General features: G+C 32.8%; 1 protein-coding gene and 1 long non-coding RNA gene across 2 annotated transcripts in view; one reads left to right on the top strand and one right to left on the bottom strand.

Annotated features, from left to right (window-relative positions):
- The window catches only part of LOC127732215 (fibrinogen-like protein A), a 127,901-nt gene that overhangs the window by 29,234 nt on the left and 76,241 nt on the right, over positions 1-22,426 (bottom strand). The gene's annotated exons all lie outside the window — the stretch shown is intronic.
- On the top strand, positions 3,515-10,779 carry LOC127732218 (uncharacterized). Its single transcript, XR_007996129.1, has 4 exons — positions 3,515-3,619; positions 5,988-6,087; positions 8,723-8,784; positions 10,722-10,779. It is a non-coding gene; the product is annotated as an uncharacterized LOC127732218 (long non-coding RNA).

The following is a 22,426-nucleotide window of genomic DNA, read 5'->3' as shown; positions in this document are numbered from 1 at the left end:
AGCTTAAGTAAAAAAAACCAAACTAGGTTCAATATTGATAGATTTCTTGATTATGAAATGTCAAGTAGCAAATATATCGTGCATAGTCAGGACAACTTAATAATTATTTCGAAAAACAAACAACAGTCAACAAAACACTTAACAGAAGGAGAAAATATTCAGTAACAAGAACCCCAAAAAACAAATCCTGAAGGGTATTCAGTTTATTGAATGACATCCACTATAAACATAATATTCATGAATATATGTGAATGTGCATGCTGATTTTTGTCATACTCCTTTAGCATTATAAAAACAGAGTGACAATTGTGCCTTTCTTGCAGGCAGTTAGTACAAATTAAAGAAAAACTGAAAAAATCATGTTCACCAGTGGGGATTTTTGTTTATATATCTATATATATATTTTTTTTCTTCATCTAATTCAACCTTCAACTTGAATAAATGTGTTCAGTAGATGGTGTACATTTTCTACAACCACATTGTTCAAATATATTGACTTCAGTAGGATTTACTGTAATACGTTTTATTTTTAGGTCTTTCCACTTTTCGTGGAAAGACCTTTTGTTTATGTCAAGTATGTTCTGATTATTTTTTTTTTCTTTTGCCGTCTGAGATGCTTTTTTGTTTTACGACATATCGAATGAATTTTTGGCCAATGATGTCGAACGGTGATGGGGATTTCCCAACTCACCCTGTGTAACCGAACACTTATTCTTATAGGAGTTATCTCCCCTTGTCCCCTTTTTCTTCTTATCTTTATTTCTCTGATACCGTAAAAAATATCAACAAACTTTTTTCATCAAATTGTTTTTCTAATGTTAAAGATGTTTTGGTTAAGTTAAACCGAGTAATCCAATGACATCTTATGGGAGTTATTTCCCTTTAAAAATTTTCAATAACTGATATGTTGAAGAAATTCATACTTCATAAGTAATAGAGGCCTAAAGTCTTTTGATATGAAGTCCTTGGTCCATTTGGAGGAAATTAAGGTCAAGGTCAAAGGTCAAGGTCATGTTCTAAATTTTGAACTCAGCTTGTTATCTTCTTATAATCCAAACAAACCATTACAGTTAATGGTATGATGCAAATGCCAAATTATTGTTTTCGACATGGCGCAACTTCAACCCATTTAAGTCGAAGAGTTTCGGTCACGCTTTATAGGAGTTTTCTCCCCTTATGTATTTTGAATCAGTATTACTCTTCAACCATACAAGTGAATGACCTGAGATCTTTAATTTGAAATAACTGACCTACAACCGTGAAATTGAGGTCGAGGTCGTTCTAAATTTGAACTTTGCTTGGTATCTTTATTCCAAAGAAACTGCAACAGTTAAGGATACAATGCGTTTGCCAGATAATTGTTCACGACATGGCGCAACTTCAACACATTTAAGTCAAAGTGTTTCGGTCATCCTTTTCGGGATTTTTCTCCCCTTATGTATTTGAAATCAGTATTACTCCTAAACCATACAAGTGAATGATCAGGGATTTTTTTATTTGAGATAATTGACTATGACCTTGAAATTGAGGTCAAGGTCAAAGGTCAATTCGAGTTCTAGATTTTGACCTTTGCTAAAAATTCATACTGATTCATTATAAAACCATTAGTTCTATTGCATTTGGTTTTGTTGACATTTGACCTTTTAAAAGATTAACCAGAAGTGAACTTATCTTAACCGGAAGTACCATATTTCGATGAAAAAGTACATAGAATCTTAATTTTTAAAATCAGTTTGAAGTAACAAATTACACCAAAAGTGATACCTTTAACATCGTTTTTTAAATTTCGTTCTGTATTATCGATGTTCCGGTGGAAAGACCTTTAATTGTTCTCTGAACGATTGGTTTTTAATATTGTTATTATTATTCTTCTGAAAAAAAATTCCACATGCATGTTATCTGATCTTCTCTGAAACTACATGTCCAATTGACCTCAAAATTTGCAGTCAGCAGGGTATACATGTATTACACCTTGATATAACAATGTTGGCCAGCTACCTCCTAAGAATTTTCGTAGAGAGCAGAAATTTCAATGCCGTAAAAATCGCTTGCTAGCTCCGTAAATCTTAGTGAAATCCTACAATAAAATGTCTGCTCCTAGATTAAAATACAAATCTGTGTTACAAACTGGTGCTGAAAAATGTACATTGTATGAAAATAATCGATAAACGTGTTTTAAAGTTTCACCGGATCAAGTAAATCCAAAGCATGCACTTCTCGTGAAGTTTGATCAAAACATCAAATACCTACAATAACAAAAGAAATACATTGTGTGCATTCCGTCGCTATACATGTTGTCTGTCCAACGTCTCCACCTAAAAAGAAATAAAAATGCTAAGTTTTCGCTATTATAAGGCGTCGTCACGTGACGCCATAATCTGGCGCGAGACAAATACGCGCGCGGGACCTGAAATAGAATAAAAACTTTCCAAACTAAATATAGAAACTTAACCAACACACTAATATGGACCCTTTAAAGTAACAAACAAACAAACACATAACAATCAATCATGTTTCAAAGGGGGAAGACCGTTTACAATTGATTTTTTAAAGCATTTGATTTATATTTATTTTTGTATTTGTTTTGTATATGTTTTTTTATTTTTATAAACTATATCCTAATTGTTCATAAAATGTTTATCTGTTATTTTGAAGTTTTAATATCGCTAAACTACATAATTAAGAACACGTATGATAGCTTGAGCATGAGCAACGCAAACCTTGTTATATAACTTGTATAAACTAAAGGGATCGTTTAAGTGCTTTAAAGTTAATAGACCCGAAAAGTTGTACAGAGATCTCGATTTTTATTTATATCATAGGAGATTTTCCGAATTTTGGCATTAATTATGGTATTTTTAGTCAAAATAACGATTCTAAGTATTAAATATTACTTTATTATTAATCATTTATATTTATTTTCGTGGATATCAATTTTCTTGGATCGAGGAAACAGTTCATATTGTAGATATTTGATTTCGTGCACTTAGCTGAGCAGTAAAATTCGTTGTCTACTTTAACCCATGAAATTCACGAAAAATGGTATCCCATGAACATTAATGAATCCACAGTAGATTGTAATCTAGACCACAACTATATGTGTAACCTTTAATATCTAAATTACCATGCGGTAGGTCATGTATAAAGATGCACAATTCACGTTTGCATTATGCACGGAACACACATTTTGAATCGTCGCTCCTAAAATAAAAAAAAAACTATGTACATCGCATTTCTCTTTTCATGATCCGCATTCAACCAGTGTTTGTTCTATCAAATATGACAAACGACAAGGACTGCGAATTGAAAACCGCAATGTTTGCATCGCTTTTCTTCTGGTTTCCGAAGTTTGTAAAAGCACATTTTAATTTTTCTAACAATTTACTTCTAGAGATTGTACGTGCATACATGTTTTGAAACGCTCAAGCGTATATAGGATTTTCACAATAGGATACATATCATCATCATCAGCATCACTTATAGTTACTTTACTTGTCATAGATGGCAGCAAGCATTATATTTTACACTATTGTAGAAAGTACAGTTTTACTGAAGCGGCCATAGGAAGACAAAATGAAGTTCGCATTGTTGATGCTGGTATTTCTTGCCATAGTCACAGGTATTAACTAATGAGTAACTGCATGTTAGATTCAGTGCTTGCTCCAGTATCGTGTTCAATTAAAAATCTTAAGTACTAGTTTGTCAAACGCGTTTTAAATGTAACCGTTCCTCGTTTCACTTGCACTATAGTTATTAATTTATTTCTACAAATATATGCGCTTCAATTCCTCTGATTACGTTTTATTCATAAATGTCTCTATGCTCATTGGTATCGTTAATGCATTCAATAGTTCTTCAAACAAAAAATGATGTCATTATTAAGCGCAAAACTAGGCGTTCCTGGCATAATATTTATGAAGTATGCTCTTGACGAAAAGTGTAAAAAATCCATTCGAAAACCATTTGGAGAAATTCAATCAACATGGCCTAGAAATATCCAGTCTATCCAGTCTATGGTAATCTTTCATTCAGTGAGTTGTAACATTAGTTTAACGAAAATTGCATTGCTTAACGAACAAACAATTTCCAAAAACATTGAATTGTTATATTTATCCTGCTAAAACCGAACCCATGGCTCCTCGATTGATGGTACACTTGGAACCCTATTGACATAGGCAACCTAATCTGGCACTTACCCAGTAGTACTAAAAACCAATGGTAGGATTTACGTCTGCAAAACATGGGATCTGCAACAAATCTCATCTGGTGCATTCTTGAATTCAACTTTGAAAGACTAGAAATATATAAGGTTTGCTGACAATAGAATAAAGAAGACCAAGAATATAAAAACTTTGAGTGAAATATGAACGAAAAAAGGTAGTCAAAGGACTGCCAAAACCGTGTATTGACTTTGCCTAAAGGACGAGCAACGTTGGTTACAGAACATTATGCAACAAAATAGAACGACACACATAATTAGCATTATCTATAGCTTTCAAATCTCGAAGGACAGACTTTTTGTTGAAAAGCACACCTGGAGACAAGAATAACAGCAGTACCAACATAGAAGTTGATAAAACATAACACATGTTCGTTACTCACAACATAAGTTTCAAGTCATTTTATTCTAAACTCCAACAAGTTTTAAATCCTCGAAGCTTTTTTGAAGGTTCAGTTCAGAATATGTACCTGTAAATATCCTTCTAGAGATGTTTAACTCTAACGAAACAAAACGAGTTAAATTCATGAGTGGTTATTTTCCTAACTAAGAGTAATAACACAAAACTAAAACACAAAACTAAATCACAAAAAATATAATACTTGTTCAAGAGTCGCATACAAAATTTTGATCTAATAAATGCAGAATACAGAACGAACATTTACCGCTTTTTAACTCTCCTAAAACAGTTAAAACGGTCATACATGTAGTTTAAGACTAGCGCGATTGAAGAAATTCTAATATTAACTGATCCCTAAAAAAGACTATGTATAAAACTTCATTAAACGTAAACATGATATTTTAAGAATAGTTTTTGTTTTGTTTGTGACGTGTTCAAATCAGTATAGAAATACGTAATATAAGAAAAGTATATAATTGTATCCTTCAACAGCTTTTAAAATGCATTTATTATATAGTTATTTAATATATCTAAAATAAAGTAAAATAAATAGTATAGTTTCTATCAAATTAATTGTATGACAACCTTGTGTATTATATTTAATCACTAATTACAAATCAAGTGAACATTATCCAAACTGATCAATAGATTACATTGCATAAAGACAGAATGGTCAACAAATCTAAAATATCATATTGTTCTTTCTGATGATTAAATTCCAGTATAACGAAAAGACTGTATCTTAAAGTATTCGTCTTTTGGAAAATGTATTGTCCGTTGGATCTTTACTCAATTCATCTCGACTCAGTCGATAAACACTTCATATAAAATATGGATGAAGTACATCAAAATAAGCTTGTACCTAAAATATTTCCATTATTAACATCTGTGACAATAATTTTAAAATATATACCTTTAATGAGATGTTATGGCCTACTTGTTCATACAAATAGAATAAATTTGTTAATCTTTAAATAACATAAATACCAAATCAATTAGTCAAATGTTGTATTTTTTGCATGAAGAAGATGTTGCAATCTCAGTTCTTAAAAAAAAATCCATCTTAATCTTACATATTTCAAGCTTCAAAATGCATTGCAGTTATATCTTTTTTTAACAAACAAACACAGCGTACAGGTCGCCCAAGATATTTTCATTAACTAGAACGTTTTTCTTTTCGGACTGATATGATTTAAATAATCTTTTCTGTGCCGATAGTCAAAATCTTCGGTACCAATAACTGTAATTTTACATGTGTTAACTAAAAATAACTTTTTAGTTAAATAGAAATTCTTTACTATGTACTGGAAAGGAAAAGCCTTTTCTGTGTTTCAGAAGAATTCTAATGGTTATCGTTTCCAATTTTAGATGATGTACTTTCCCAACTTTGTGGTTGTAATCCGATAACAGATTTAGTTTGTTCAAGATTTGGTGTGACTTTCGAAAATGAATGTTTCATGCGATGCAGGTAAGTATGTTCTACAAAACAAACAATTCATCTATTATGTTTTAAAACAAATCACATAGTTAAATTAATTGAAATCACTGTTCAATTGATATTGTCTCCCTTAAACTGTGTCGTACAGGCTTAACAAATTTGCAAAGCGATATGCTGAGCTGGCATATTTAAACCCCAGCTTATGAATATCAAACAATGAATTGGACATGAGAACTGTTCTAGATCCTTTTTTTAATTTAAAAGTATTGATATATAACAGTTTAAATTTTATTGAACCAGAAGCACTTCAATACAGTTTCCCAGTGATGCTAGGTGCCAAAATATTTCTAAAAGAACCAAAGGTATAGCCAAACACATAGGATGAATCAGAGCAATTTTAAGTGATACATTTCATAATTCATATAATGTCAATAGTTTCACCACTGCAAATTTCTTTAATCAATATCCCTATTTCCTTCCAAGTATTGAAGCATTACACTTCCGGGATTGTGATGCCCTCTTGGGACTAACAATTAAATAGCAGAGGTATCTCGATCCAGTTATAACAAAGGCAAAACACGGGATCATTTTTAATGCACTTGAAGCGCATTTCCATATATCATGGCTCTTTAGTGATACTCGAAGCCAAAGTGTTTGGAATCAAAACCTAATACAAACGTTGAGGAGCTGATATGACCGTAGTTGACAAAAAGTATAGCCAATAAACATAGATATATGTTTCGGTTCTTATACATCATTGGCTTTCAAATCTTTGGCTTTGACCGTTCCTGGTGAAGGTAGAATTAAAAAAAAACGCTTCGAACGCATGAAATTTACAACGTGTTGTGTTCATTTTTTTTAAGAGCATTATGACATAAAACTTCCGGACATGAATCAGAGAGAGAATACATGAGAGAAATGCGTTCTTTATTTTGTCTGTCGCATTTGAATTGACAAGAAGAACTCTTTGTTCGGAATTGATAAAATTGATACATTGTTTTTATTAACACCAACCGTAAGGTAACGTAAGTTGGTGATATCACGGGTTGATCCATATGAATACCATAGAAATAGAGGTAAAAGTTACCAACGGGACATTAAAAAATAAATGTATAAAAATAACTTTTATATATTTTAACTTTCCGAGATTTAACAAATTATAAATCCTTTAAATAGAAGAATGCATTATAAAATTTATGTAGATATCTGAACAAGTTCAAATATTTTGAAATATTGCTTCTTGAAAGCCTGTCCAACGAATTCCTAAAATTAATCGGTTCCATTTTACAAATAAACGTTGGTAAGGAGTAAATGGTCGAATTTTCCGAACATTGTGAAAAAAGTGCCGAAAAGGCAAACGTAAACATTACGTCGTATATGCTTTGTCCAAAGAATCCTCATTGGTCAATGTTTTTACATATAACACGTTCACTTAAATTGACATTACAGTAAAAACGAATTTGATGACACTTATAAAAAATTATAAAAGTTATGTTGTGTTAATAAAACAGATAATTTAGTGGCAATTTATATAATTTTAAAATTTATGATTATATGATTTTTCCTATATGCAGTTTCGCTTGTTCTTATTGTTTGCAATTTTCATGAAACCCGTGAGATTGCTAAATTATTCTCCTGTTCCCTTAACGTTTGATTGAAATTTCATAGAAAACTAAACATATACAACTGTTTAAGGTTTTTGAAATACGTATAAGATTATGTGATTGCTGGTCATCAGATTTGACTCAAATTTGTAACTCAAATTTCACCAATAGAAAACTATCTGTACCAGATAAATATTCAACTTTACACATTGTTGTTGAGAAAATAAATGTGCATGTGTTTTACTACACCTTTAACTAGGAACTGCTTATTTTTTTACCACAACACTCACAAAACTCGGTCTACAAGCATTCATCATAAATCAGAATTGTCAATTTTATACAATTCCATAATACTTATGTGTAGGTATATTGATGTATTTTCTATTACAGTTGTAATGTGACGTATAGTATTATTACCGAGTAATTGAGGAATGATTTGTCTCATAAGATTACTAAAAGGAAAATCTGTATTGTTGGTTCATTATTATTTGTGGGGTATAAATTTTGGTGGATTTCGTGGGGATAGTTATGTATGTTACCACGTATGTATGTGTTCAATGAAATAATAATCCCCTTAAGGTCTGTGTGTAAACTTTGGCAATAGTTATCAAAGGTACCAGGATTATAATTGAATACGCCAGACGCGCGTTTCGTCTACATAAGACTCATGGTTGACGCTCAGATCAAAATCGTTTTAAAACCAAACAAGTACAAATTTAAAGAGCATTGAGGACCCAAAATTCCAAAAAGTTGTGCCAAATACGGCTAAGGTAATCTAATCCTGGGATAAGAAAATCCTTAGTTTTACGAAAAATTCAAAGTTTTGTAACAGGACATTTATAAAAATGACCATATAATTGATATTCATGTCAACACCGAATTTGCAAAACACAAAATCAAGTATCCACGAAATTACTATCTTGCTCAGTCAACAGATTGCATACAAAATCAATGGATAATATTGAAGATTTTATATAATCAATGTAGGTAAGAAATGAATGATTTTCATAACAATAGCCCATTACAGACGTCAAAGTGATATGTTATACTTTTTATTACAGTGGACAAGATTTTGGTTGCCGTGGTCCTTGTCCATGTCTATTTTAACATGTATCCGAAAAAGGTCAGTAGGAATGTAACAGAATTAATTTTTAGAATGTTGGTAAAGGACATATTAAATTGAGAATGGTCACGGGGAATGTGTCAACCAAAGAGCAGAAAACAGCCCAAGGCCACCAATTGGTCTTCAACACATAGAGAAAATCCCGCACCTGAGGCGGGCTTCAGTTGGCCCCTTAACAAAATGTGTACTAGTTCAGCGTAAATGGACGTCACAGTAAAATACGAAATATAGAAATGAACCAAAATAAATAAACATACAAGACTAACAAAGGCCAGAGTTTCCTGACTTGGGGCAGGCGCAAAAATGCAGCAGGGTTATACAAGTCCGAGTCCGATGTTAGAACGGGTAACAGAAGAAACTATATAAGCTAAATGACAATGATCAACACAAATTAACAAAGGACTACTAACAGTTACTAAAACGCCAGCTCCAGACCTCAACTAAACTGATTGAAAGATTATGTCTTCATCATATGAACATCAAGTACAATCCCTCCCGTTAGAGGTTTATTATCATACCATCATAAAATACACGAGAAGAACATAACCCGTGTCATGCCAACAACTGGTTTTGAAATAAATGTGTTTTTCCCGATGCAAAGACCCAATGAGTGAATCAATATTAATTAAAAAAAATGCAATATTTAATGACCTGACAACAGTATCGTAACTATATCACTTCTGAATAAGTCTGTTTAAAGGTTTGGTTAGCTTTTTAGGTGAATGACGACATTTTTGTGTTTAGTATAGAATATTACAATAAAAAATTGGATGTGAAGTACCTAAACGTTTCAGATGTCTGCACGTTGATTTATATTTACGAATGGTGTCCTTGTATCAATGACATGTATGGGCACATAAGCGATTTCAGTTACCGAATAATCTCAAATGGGAATCAAAATAAAAAATTACAGAGCAAAGTACTCAGATGAGATGAGAAAAACACAACAGAAACTACAAACAAAAAGAGACATATTCGAATAATGCACACTTTAAACAAAATATTTGGTCAATATCAACTCACATCGGAACTAGGAAGATACATATAATATATATATTTATCAGGAATTGGTTAGAAGCCACTTTTTGGACCCCTGTCGTTTCAAAAGTGGTTTGATTTAATAATTAAAGGATCCTCCAGATGTTAGAAATTTATTTAATATGTCGGCTATCAGTAATTATATATTCTAATTTCCCCTTATGACCTTCAATTTCTTGCAATAAACAAAATTCAAACTGTAAAAAGGTCTCATTTAATACAATTTATATTTCAAAATAAACGACTGACATACTAACATATAATTCGCGTAAAAAAATCATATACAAAGACGTCCATATGTTTGTTTTGTTCTTGCTGCTCATATACAATCCTGTAATACTGTAAAATGATCATCATTGTTTAATTGCTAATAATGTAAACATGGTTAATGCTAGTACAGTTAGTCTTTTAAACTAGATTTAACAGACTGCTTATTTCATTCATTACTACAATTCAAATATTTTTTACAGAATGAATTAGTATTCGTTATAACCATACAAGGGGAATAATTATGTGTTTTTAATCATCCTTACAAAGAAACAAGCCCAGTAGAGTATTATGAACTCAAAATCCTTGTTTTAATCAAAAGGAATACAATATTCCAAATACATAAATATTTAATGAAATTGATATTTAAGATTTGTTTCGAAAAAACAACTAAATGTATACGGAGGATTACACTAACAAAGGTTTTGTAATTATGGAGTGATGGCTCTTTCTGACGATTATGCTTTGTGTTATTGCAACTTAATTTCAATGAGAACTTCATTATTTTACATTGTTCCTGTAATATTCATTATCTATAAGATTATATTGGATTTTAAGCAGCAATTATAGAGCCCTATAATATAGAACACACTAAGTTTTTTTTTAATACTTATTTCACATTTGTTTTTCAGAAGCAAGTGAGACTGTCCGCACCAAGTGAGATTGATAAATAAAATGAAAAACAATTAAGATTTTGTCTTGGCTATTGTTTTGGGAATTTCATAATGAGTAAGATATGATTTTCAACTAATTTAAACTATCTGCCATTGTTGGTGCGTATTTGTGATTGCATATATATGTATGTAAAAATGTTTATGCGACAACTGTAAAACATGCATTCTCAATTGGATAACCTTGGGATATCTAGATGGTATACCTTGCAGATCAGAATTTTGTTTAGCTATAAGTTTATAATATTCATCATTTAGTCACATAACCTAGCATATTTTTGATAGCAGGGTTTAGACTCTCAATCATCAGGTTTGAACACAGGCTTGGTTAAACCACTCGGCCATCTAGGTTTTTTACCAATATTTGCGAAAAATACCAGTCGAGAGAATGTTAAATTTCGCGAGCCCAAAGGCGAGGGGAATTCATTCTCAAGACTGGTATTTTTCGCAAATACCCCTCAAGAACATGCTATATCTGTTTAATTACACCGAATGTTAACGTTCAAAAACGCATTAATGATCATGACGTTACAAACGTCCAGTCGGATAGAGTATGTTTTGGCAAATACCATGGCAGAGAGGGTAAAAAAGGCATATCCTTTTTGCATATACCCCGGCGGCGTTAAAAAATGAACGATATTCATTTGATAACAGTAAATTGGTGAAAAATACACTGCCTATCAACCAATCAAAACCCAGGATTCTTGCATAAGGTGTAATTATTCCAGATATAACATTGATTGGCTAAATTTCATACAAAATATTTGAAAGAGCAAATATACTTCCGAAATCCTCACACTGACAACTAAACATTGAGAAAAAACGAGACTTATAAAAAAAAAATGCGATAACAGTCATTTTGTTGTTAGCGTCAGTCGTCGTGATTCTCAATCTATTTGATACGTCGTCGTCAGTGAAAAACTTTCCTGCAATAATATTTTGGTAGATTTTGTCTTTTGTCTAACCATTAGACATTACCACATTCATAAATAATTGGTACATTTAAAGTATCCACAACCAAAAGTGAATTTTTGAAATAACGATAAGTTTTTTTGACATAGAAAACATATCAAGATATACCTGACAAAGGAATGCCTGGGAAAGCCTTTCCTATGAATCAAATTTATAAGTGTTGATTCAATTTTCCAAAACAATTAACCACGCACATACGTGTAGGACAACAAAATCTTACAATATATCTTGAACCACACAAAATGAAAACTAGGAGTGAACAAAGGTGCTGCAAAAGGGCAACATATTATCTAGAAGCACCCGACGCTTTACTCATGAACAGTAAAAATCCAGTGACACATTTGTGAATCGTCTAACATGATGAAATAAACAAAGAGGTTGACGAGTATCGGGCAACAACAAACATATCTGTTATTGAAAGATAATAATAATAATATTATTATTAATAATAATGATATATATTATTATCATTATTATAATATTCTTTATTTAAATCGGGTAATCCAATTAGTTTTTACTAATCTTACTTGGGGTCCTCATAAAGTAAGTACAAAAATGATATAGTACATACAGATAAACAATAAAAACAATAAAAACAAACAAGTAGTATATATACATCAGATTAATATCATTCATAGTGTTCATGTTAATTAATAATCTATCTCTGTGTGGCTTGATGGAGATATTTGAATGATGTTGATGTTTATATGTTCGTTGGTAAACTATTCCATAGAATTGCAGAACTGTATGCAAAAGATTTTTTCATTATATTTGTGTTTGCCTGAATAACTACCAAATTGTTTTTGAGACGGATCTTAAATTTCTTTCATAAATTTCAGAGTTCTGAACACACAACTTTTTCAGATAATCAGGAGTTGTGTCGTGTAAGATTTTATACACTAGAATTAGTTTATGATATGAAATTCTGTCTCGGAAACTTAACCAATTTAATCTGTCAAAAAATTCTCTCGATTGCTGCTCTTTTCTGGAGTTTTAATAATCTCTGCAGGCATTCTTCATTACCATTACCCCATACTGTGCAACAGTAGTCAAATATTGGTAAAATATAAGATTATTAAATACAATTTTATTTTTGTGTTCTAAGTATTTTTTGATTTTTGCAAAATAAACAACCTGCAGCTAATGATTTTAGAAATTTGATTAATTTGCTTTTTCCAAGTAAGGTGGTGATCTATTTCGATTCCTGATACCATTTGTGTATTCACCATTTGAATAATTGTATCATCTATACTATCATTTATTTGATTGTATAATATATTTTTACTTTGGGGAGTACTTATTGTTTTATAGGAAGGTTATCTTTCTGGTAGTAAAACCCGTCCCGGCCAGGCTGGGAAACTGGGTAGGCAAATGCTCACATTAAATATGTAGTGTATACAGTGTGTTAAATGTCCTCCTTTACACCAAAACTCATGGTGGTGCTCCTACTAAAGCAGGAAGATACAAAACATACATACATTAGCATACTTGTGGTTTTTGCTGGATTTATTAACATGTTGTTCTTATTATGCCAAATATTTACTAAACAGAGAATATTATTTAAATTATTTTTCGATAGAATGGATACTTTTACTAACACAGTGTAATGTTGCGTCTTCAGCAGTGGCGGATCCAGAGGGGGCGTAGAGGGCGTACGCCCCCTCCTTTGCTTGCACTTTTTTTTTTGTAAAATGATTAATCAGAATAGACTTCGTGAACTTTGCCATTTCCCGTGTATTTAATTTTTATGCAACAATTCCTTACTCATAAAGATATTTTTCGCTCGTATATACTGTAATATATAATGGATTATGTCAAACTGAGACTACTATAACACAGTATAGTAGTCTCAGTGTCAAATTCATGTGATTCGCTGCGTTGGAGACTTGACCAGTGCGTCGACAAAACGTCACTCAGTTATTTTGAAATTTAAATTACAGTAAGACATTGCTTAGGCTGAGGATGACAAGCATGACACATTCAAAGCGACAAAAGATTGAGCAAGAACGTATAATTGACTTCTATTTCACAATTCCACCAAACAGAAAGTAATACTCTATTACACTCTCATGAAAGTTCCACAGCAATATCATTTACCTACGAAAACAAGTTTAACCCCATACGCCCCAGCCTATTAATAACATAGCTGAATAATGATCCCCAGTCAGTAAGCTCTAGATAGATTTAAAGTATATTTAAGGTACGGACTATTTGATTTGAGAGGGCAGTCTGAGATATTTGAGAGAAAATATTCTGACCCTGATTTTTGCCTTAAACAAATGTTCTGGCCGTATCTGGATTGCAAACAATAATCTTGTCCACTTTTTTGCTATTAGAAACAAAAAATTCCAACTTAATTATTTAGCATTAAATGAACATGATGAATAAAAAACGGCCTAAAAAAGAGGGACGAAAGATACCAGAGGGACAGTCAAACTCATTGATCGAAAACAAACTGACAACGTCATGGCCAAAAATAAAAAGACAAACAGACAAATAATAGTACAGATGACACAACATAGAAAACTAAAGACTAAGCAACACGAACCCCACCAAAAACTGGGGGTGATCTCAGGTGCTCCGGAAGGGTAAGCAGATCCTGCTCCACATGTGGCACCCGTCGTGTTGCTTATGTTATTACAAATCCGGTAAATAGTCTAATTCGGTAAGTCACATTCGTGAAAAGGGAAGGGTATTGTATTTACGACATAAGGAACATATCCGATATCATCTGTGAAACGGTTATTCCATAACGGTCAACCAACTCGTGATGGCGTCCGTAAAATTTACGAAGGGATGACTTCAACTTCACCATTTGGAACTCTTGGTTTAATAGCTTCCTTGTGAGCAGCAATCCTCTATCAAGGAAATCATGATAGGAAACACAAGCCCGGGAATATCGTATCAATTGGGAGATATATACTCCGTATGCAGGCGCTGCTGGAATGTTGCTACATAGAAATGGAACGTTAACAATAGGGAAGCTGAAATCATCTCTTTTGTCGTAAAGTTTTGTTTTCAACCGACCCTCATTGTCAATTTCTAGATGTAAGTCAAGATATGAGGCAGACTTAACTGTATCTGTAGTATCCTTTATCTCTAGTTCGATGGGATAGATTCGTTCAACATAGTCACCAAATTTTGTATTATTTAGTGAGAGAACATCATCTATATAGCGGAACGTAGAGTTAAAGGATATTGCTTACTTCTTATCTCTCTTCCTAAGAAGCTCCTGTATGAAGTCAGCCTCATAATAATAAAGAAACAAGTCGGCAAGAAGAGGGGCACAATTGGTTCCCATTGGAATTCCGACAGTCTGTTGAAAAACACGTCCTCCAAACATAACAAATATGTTGTCAATCAAGAAATCAAGCATCTTGATAATGTCAGTTTCAGAGAATTTTTTGTTTGAATCAGAGTGATTCTTTACAAAGTAGGATTATTCCCTCCCCAAGACAAGATACTTGTATCTACGTTCGCCATTCTTTTTAATGAAACAAAGTAATACCAACTCTTTCAATTCGTCTTTTAGTTTGGAATGGGGAATACTTGTGTAAAGTGTAGAAAAGTCAAATGTTTTAATACTATTGCAAGATGAGAGAGTCTTAGATTGTATGTACTCTAAAAGATCTTTGGAATTTTTTAGTATCCACATCTGATTCACGCCACCTCTAGAATAGGCAGTTTCACAATAACTTTGGAGCCCGGCTTTGATTGCTGATAAAATAGATGTTAATAATTTAGAAAGAGGTTTCTTGGAGCACTTGGAAGACCCAGCACTATACCGTTGTTTGTAAGGACACTTATGTAGTTTAGGTATCCAATACAGTGATGGAAGATCCAGTTCTTCGTCTTTGGTTGAAATTCCAAAGGAACATAGAACAGACCTATGATAATCTAGGATTTCCTCTTTGGTAAGTGTCGTGAGGGTATATGTTGAGTTTCCATGTGAATTGTCAATACCTAATTGTTTTTGGGTCCGGGGGTTTGCATGTAAATCCCATATCTGACCGGAATGTCTGTTTCGCCGAACTGATATATTGAATTATTATTTTAAGGCCCGACTGCAACCTGCCTGCTGGGTGTGGCCTTTATGTCTCCATTTGTCGACCGTCATTCATAAATTCTTTGTCATTTCAGACTCATTCGTAGCCTTTGGTTGATTTGGAACCACTCAATTCACTTGTTGGGTGAAACATTTCAAACAATCATTTGGATAAAAATTGCTTGTTTGTCTTTCTTAACTCGTGTCGGTCGTATTGTAAATTTCATTGAATAGCCCGGCGTATATCTTGTTTACAACAAGAAATCTTTGAGGATATGCTAACTAAACATACAACAAACGAGAATTTTCCATGTCCATTTATTACTGACAAGTCCCACATCAAATATATTAGTAAATAGCTTTGGATCCATCCAATGATTTTATAATAGACAAGTAATGAGGAGAATACGGCATCAAAAATGTCCAACCCTTACACTTTTACTATACAATATACATGCCCCACGTCAGGAACCGTTAAAAAAATGCAGTTTACACTTATTTCATGTTTATTAGCCAAAAAAAAAGGTCCCAAAAATTTTTCGCCTCGCTCCACTCGACGAACATTACATACCTCGCTCCCCCTTTCCAAAATCCTGGTTCCGCCCCTGATCAGCATTCATGCCAATTTGACTGTCAATATTCTCTAATGGTGAATCATTTATAAACAAAATAAACAATAAAGGACCCAATATTGACCCTTGAGGCACTCCAAATTTCACAGGTTCAGACTTGGACATAATATGTCCAACAAAAACCCTCTGTGTTCGAAAGGAAGATAAGATTCAAACCGACGAAGTGAAACATTTGAGATTTTGTAGCATCTCAGTTATTGACAGAGCATATTATGATCCAACATATCAAAAGCTTTCTTTAGATCTAACAATAAACAGCCAATTAGATTACCATTATCGATATTTTTCAACCAATTGTCTATTAAATTGGTAAGGGCTGTATAGCATAAATGCTTTGAGCGAAAGCCGGATTGTGATTCGAGTAGTAATCTATATTTGAAGTAGAAATATAAATGAAAAGCAACATGTTTCTCAAAATATTTAGAGTGTGTGGGCAATATGGAAATTGGTCGGTAATTTCCTTGTGTCATTTTATCGCCACTTTTAACAAGAAGAATTATTTTAGAATTTTTTAAAGAAGAAGGAAAAGACCCTTCAATTATGCTGAGGTTTAATAAATATGTTATACAGGGGGCCATTATTTCTGATAACAACTTAGAAAAACACAGCCCAATATTATCAAGTCCTTTAGCTTTTGATATATCTAATATATGATGCAAAAAATTTGTTTCATCAAGTTTGATAAAAGGTATTTTAAATTCAACAAGCTTAAGGCTTGGGGCTTTTTATTGAACATAATTATTAAGATTTTCAAAATTGGTATCCATGTTGATAAAATTAGTTAACATGTTCCCAATTTGTGAGAAAAAAAATCTTAAGTTTATTCATTATTTCTGGGGTAATATACACTACTTCATTTTCAAATGTCATAGCAGATGGGAAATGATTTTGTTGTTTAGGATTATTTAGATATTTCAAAACTTTCTCTAGGTTCTTTGTTTTCTTCCATCATTTTTTTAATAGTAATTGAGTTTATCTATGAGTGTCTAGCATTTGTTTCTTAAAATCTGAAATTTATCCAGCTCCCCCTTTTATGATATAGATTTCTGCTTTTCTATGCTTCTTTAATTTCATCTGTAAGCCATTCGGGATTATGTGAATAGTTTATTCTTTTAGTTTCAAGAGGTGCATGTTTGTTAGTCATACATGTTATGGTTTGGTGTGAATGATCAGGGCAATCCTTTTTGTTAATTTTACGTGTGACACAAATTGGATAGTGATCACTTAAAGCAATGTGTGATACATTAATATCAAAAATGTTTTCTGGATGGTTAACATACACATGGTCAATATTATACCTTGTAGTAGATGTAACTCTAATTGAGTTAGCAGTTAATTCCTACTCCGAAAGCGGTATCTGTCGTATTGCTCATGCAAGTATAAATCCGATCATGAGTTTTAATCCACGATGTCACAATAAAGGAAAAGAGGAAGGAATTGTGATTACGACAATTATTTACTGAAAATATGTGTGTTCATCTTCGACACAGATATTCCATAACGGTCAAGAAACTCGTAATGGAGGTTATGAAACATTCGAAGGGATGACTTCAACTTTACCACACGGAACCTGTGGCGCAATAAATTTCTTGGAAGCGAAACCCCTCTATCGAGGAAATTATGATTTGGAAAACAATCTCTGGAGTATTTTAACAACTTAGAGATACATATACTTCGTATGCAGTTGCTGCAGGAACGTTATTGCATAGAAATGAAACAAGTAACAATCAAATATTTGCCGTAAAGCTTTTACTTCTTGACCCTCATCCAATGTCAGGAATCTTTACCCTTTGTTAGTCTTATGTGTTGTTTTTTTTTAATTTAAGTTCATTTGTATGTTTTGGAGTTGATAGTGTCGTTCATTCGCTGAACTAGTATACAATATTGTTTAGGAGCAAGGTAAAGCCCGCCTCCGGGTGCGGAATTTTCTCGGTAGATTTAGATAGTTCAGTTTTACACGGGAAACTCTACACTACAATTTACGTCAAAAGGGACGATTTTTCGTTCCCTATTGTAAATTTCCTTTTTTTGACGGTGATGTTCCTGTAGTACAATCATAGGTGTTTATCAATCACAACTCGTTCGCTATGCATAAAAAAATAAAAATCACAAAAATACTGAACTCCGAGGAAAATTCAAAAAAGGAAAGTCCCTAATCAAATGGCAAAATCAAAAGCTCAAACACATCAAACGAATGGATAACAAGTGTCATATTCCTAACTTGGTACAGGCATTTTCTTATGTCTTATTTCTAATGTCTTATGTCTTAATTTTTAATTCTTATTTTCTTGCATGTGTCTGCTGTGACGTTTTGGATTTCAATGAACGTAATCTATGTATTACTGGTAAATTATAAAATCAGGGATTTCGTTACCACAAATTACTTAAAACTTTTACTAAATTCTTCCATAGATATAAATATTTGGTTTGGAAGTTTGGTTGTACTTGTAGACAACTTATTTTTGACAGGATAGCACATCCTAATTTTTACAGAGATGTTATTTACCGAGCCCGGGAATGTAGGTTAGATCCGGGTAAACTTATCGATCCTTTAAATATACTTATTCAACACTATAATTAGATCTTTGAATATGGTTTTTATTGGTATTAATATTGATTGTGTTAACAGTAAATTAAAATCAAACTAACTATTATTTTTATATACATATGCACATTTATGTTTCTACAATCTGTCGGTACTTGTATCTTGGCATTGCACAAGGTCATGTTTATCTCTGACCGTTAATGATGTTTTAAAATCTAAATCCATTGGATGTTGGATGTGTATTGGTTGATATTTTAGTCTTAGATGCATGATTTTTTTAATAGTTGTTATTGGCTTTGAACTAGCTGCCAGTAACTGCGAGTACTCTCAGATCTGTACTTAGTGTCTGTTTGTTGTGCATGTTGTGGGGATGTATAAGTACCCTGCCACGTCTACTCTGGGTTTTAGTTTGATGTATTTCTGCTTTGTATCGATCTGATGAGTAGAGCCCTTTCCAACTGATTTTTATAGTTTGTTCTTATGTTGTACTGTTACACTACTGTCTCAGGTAAGGGGAGGGTTGGCGCCAGAGTACAGCAGATGGACGTACCGACACAGATGGGAAGCAGTTCTAGTAATGTCGTCGGACAGCATACTTCCATCCCAGTTTCAGCTCAGACGACTCCAGAAATAAGAAATGAAGTTATACAGACTGTTAATGCACTAATCAACTCTTCAGCTACTGTTGCATCTCCCGATTCAGTCAATGAAAGGCATCAATGAAATACAGGTATAACACAAAGTTCTATTGTTTTGCCAGTAATTAGTGTTAATGATAATCTAGGTTTGAATGTATCACCACAAACACAGGACAAAATAATTAATGATGAATATGTAGATTTAGGTATTTTGCTTACAATATCAAGCACAGAGCAATCAAATTTTTTAACTTTAGATACAAATGGACAGCTAGTAATCCAAACTGAACCAAGAAAAAGTAGATTACTGATATTAACACATGGATAGATGCTTTCCTTATTTACACAAGTATTTATGTTGGTGTGCATTTAGAAGATACACAAAATATTTTAAAAATATATGTATTCGGTTAAATTGGGAGCAAGTCGTTCAATTAGGCTAGGTTGGAAGGACTATGATCAACAGTTTCGTCTAAAGAAAGCTAGAAACCCAGCTATGTCATGGGCTACATTTGAACAAGGACTTTTGCTGCTATATATTCATGCAGTGCATACAAATAAACCTAGTTCTGAGGTTTATGTGGTTAACACTAACAGGAAATGTTACGAGTTCAATAACAAAGGTACATGTATGTTACCACAATGTCGATACCTTCATTAATGTTTGAGATGCATCAAGTGTAGGGTCCCTCAAAATGTGGCTGGATAACGAATAGTTAATTTTCGTCCATTCAATAGATCAAATTTCAGACAAACCGGACTAGGAACAGATGCAGGTAGACACATACCCTTTATTCGAAATACATAGGATGTCAAAAACTCCGATTAAGGTTGAAGTTTTGTTAAAATTGGTTACAAATAATCCTAATCAGGTGGACAAACAGATTTTATCTGATGGTTTTAAAGTGGGTTATGAAGGACCAAGGTTGCCTACAAATTGTCATAACTTAATTGCAGCATATCAAAAAAAAAACTTGGAATTAAACTTTTAAAAGAGTCAGAGTCGGATCGAATTGCGGGTGCATTTTCATACAGGCCATTTAAAAATCTACGTTTATCTCCAATAGGTCTGGTTCCTAAAAAACCGTCTGGATGGCGTCTCATTCACTACTTGTCATATCCATTTGGTAAAAGTGTTAATACTTTTATTGACCCTCAAAATTGTTCGGTACAGTACACTTCTTTCGACACGGTTCTTAATACTATCAGTGAAATAGGAACAAAATCGCTGATGGGACGAATGGACGTGTCCTCGGCATTTAGATTGATACCATTACATCCCGATGATTTTGATTTATTTGGTTTTAAATTTGATGATAATTACTTTTTCCAAAAAGCGTTGCCGATGGGCTTAGCGGCTGCTTGTTATTTGTTTAAAAAATTTGCCACTTTTGTTGAATGGTCGGTAAGGTTAAGATCGGGACAGGAATCCGTGCAGCATTACCTGGATGATATTCTTCTTTGTCCGGAAAGTAGATTCAAATAATTGTTTAATACTTATGAATACTTTTCGTGACATTTGTACAGAAATGGGCATTCATTTAGCGGAAAATAAAACATGGTCCATCAAGTAAAATTACTTTTCTGAGTTTAGAAATTGACACTATTTAACTGGTTATAAGAATTCCGCATGATAATTTGAAAGAAACAAGGAAAAATGTGTTTTCATTTTAAAAAGTAAAAAGGTTACTCTAAAAGCGCTACAATCACTAGTTGTTTTATTGAATTTTGTCCGCAACAACTATTCCTGCGATGAGAGCTTTCAATAGGCGCTTTTGTGACGCAACGTGTGGAGTAGTTAAACCAGAACATTTTATTCGAGATTCTGTTAGCATGAAAGAGGATATACATATAGATGATTAACAAACGCTTCCTGTTTTAGCGTTTTTTGAGTAATGAATGAGCAGAATAAAGAAATTAAGATTTGAATTATAATTTTCGCAGGGTGGAAAGTTACCTCCATATTGTACATTCAAGCGGGCAACTGCTGGCGGGAAAACAAAAATAGATATGTTTTATCGTTTTGCCAGTTACTGATTCACATGAAAGTATTTTAAGAGGTAAACATTTGATATATGATAACCCATTATAATCATACTATTGTTAGATAATAGAATTCTTATATAAAACAAATCCGGGGAATACAATGAACACATGCAATTTCTTCTTCTGAATTGAGCGATGATTCCTCCTTTCATTTTTGTAAGGGTCCCATCTGCGGGATGTATCAGATTTAAATGTGTTCGCCTATCTGTTTTGTTTTTATTATATATCACACATATCATGTTCATCGTCTAGATAAAAAAAAATGTGCTGCTAGGATGTTAACCTAAAACAATAAAATCAGCATATTTAAAAAGGATAGGCCAACGCGAATGAGTAATCAAATGACACGAAAAACTAAATCTTATGTATGAACATGAATTACTGTATGAATAAGATATAATAAAGTGGGAAAAGATACCAATGGAGAATCAATATGATAAGTCAAGTAGAATAAATCAGCACCATATCCAGCAGTACAAAAACTACGAAAGGACAAACAACAAACCATTACATAGAAAACTTAAGTTTGAGTAACACCAATATCACCGAAAAACAGGGTGAACAAAATGTTTTTAGAGGGATAAACAGCTTATCGTGTGACACCCGTCGTATTTCTAGACCAAATGAATTCATGATATGAAACACCGCCCCTGGAATAAAGTATTAAGTGTAATATATATACTCCATATACATACACTGTCGGAATATTGCTTCACAAAATGTCAAACAATTAGCAAAAGAATGCACATACAAGAATAGTTATACAGACGTGTTTTTTTAAATGAAAA

The sequence above is a fragment of the Mytilus californianus genome, unplaced genomic scaffold (assembly GCF_021869535.1).
Source record: "Mytilus californianus isolate M0D057914Y unplaced genomic scaffold, xbMytCali1.0.p SCAF_22, whole genome shotgun sequence".
Lineage (NCBI taxonomy): Eukaryota > Metazoa > Mollusca > Bivalvia > Mytilida > Mytilidae > Mytilus > Mytilus californianus.
The sequence above is the reverse complement of the archived record's forward strand: the minus strand, read 5'-3'. Positions and strand labels throughout refer to the sequence as shown.